This window comes from Penaeus monodon, chromosome 33 (assembly GCF_015228065.2).
Source record: "Penaeus monodon isolate SGIC_2016 chromosome 33, NSTDA_Pmon_1, whole genome shotgun sequence".
Lineage (NCBI taxonomy): Eukaryota > Metazoa > Arthropoda > Malacostraca > Decapoda > Penaeidae > Penaeus > Penaeus monodon.
This window is the reverse complement of record NC_051418.1, coordinates 32,597,591-32,598,606: the sequence shown is the minus strand read 5'-3', so window position 1 is coordinate 32,598,606 and position 1,016 is coordinate 32,597,591.

Here is a 1,016-nt window from a genome sequence, read left to right as displayed (position 1 = left end):
AAACATGAAGGGAAAGAGTTAAACATAGATAAATATACAATCATGTGGCTATTAAAATATCTAATCACATGAAAAAGAAAATAGAATTAAAGAATGCCATTATGAAGAGCATATGGGTACTGTTGGAATATGTGGGCTGATAAGGAAGAAGAAAGACCCATATACAGTACTTAGTCTTATGAGGCAGAAGACAGAGTTAGGACTATAGGAATATATGGACTTATGAGGAAGATGAGACCACTACTGAACTATGTGGTCTTATGGGGAAGAAAAGAAGACTTTACTTATAGGGATTCATGATGAGGAAAAAGGAACTATCAGAATATGTGATCATATAAGGAACAGAAGTTAAATCATGTGATATAATAAGGAAGTATGAACTATTGAATTATGTGGTATTATGAAGAAAGGAGATCTGCCATAATATATCACTCAAACTGGAGGAAAATTATACATCCTTAATGTTATGAACGCTTTATTGAGAACTATTCAACATTGTTGTATCATGTTTCTCACAGTAAATGCTAAATAATGACGTTTCAGTACAATGATTTTTCAACAAGAACAGACTTGAGGTGCAAACCCAAAATGTCACAGCAAAATGTTGGCTGTTATAAAAATGTACGTAATAATTCAAAAGTAATAAGTCCACGTGCTGACTCAAAAAAAATGTTTATATATAATAATGATAATTACTGACGCATATTTTAATAGATGCCAACAAAAGCTACGTTTGCAAATCAAAAGGAAAAATTTCCCTAAATGTAAGGAAAATATGGTGTTGATCTATTTCACTAGAATATGGCAGATGAATTCTAGAAATTTCATGCCTTCTGTAATATTTTTTTTTCTCTATATTTGCTTGAGTATATTACACAATTAACAATCGCCAATACTAATTACATTGGCTGCGTTGATTATATTTGAATGATACATTTAAGATCTTAACAGCTTAGGTATATTAGAGAGTAGGTATATATGGACTTGATGATTAAAGGTTGAAGGTTAAAATACCT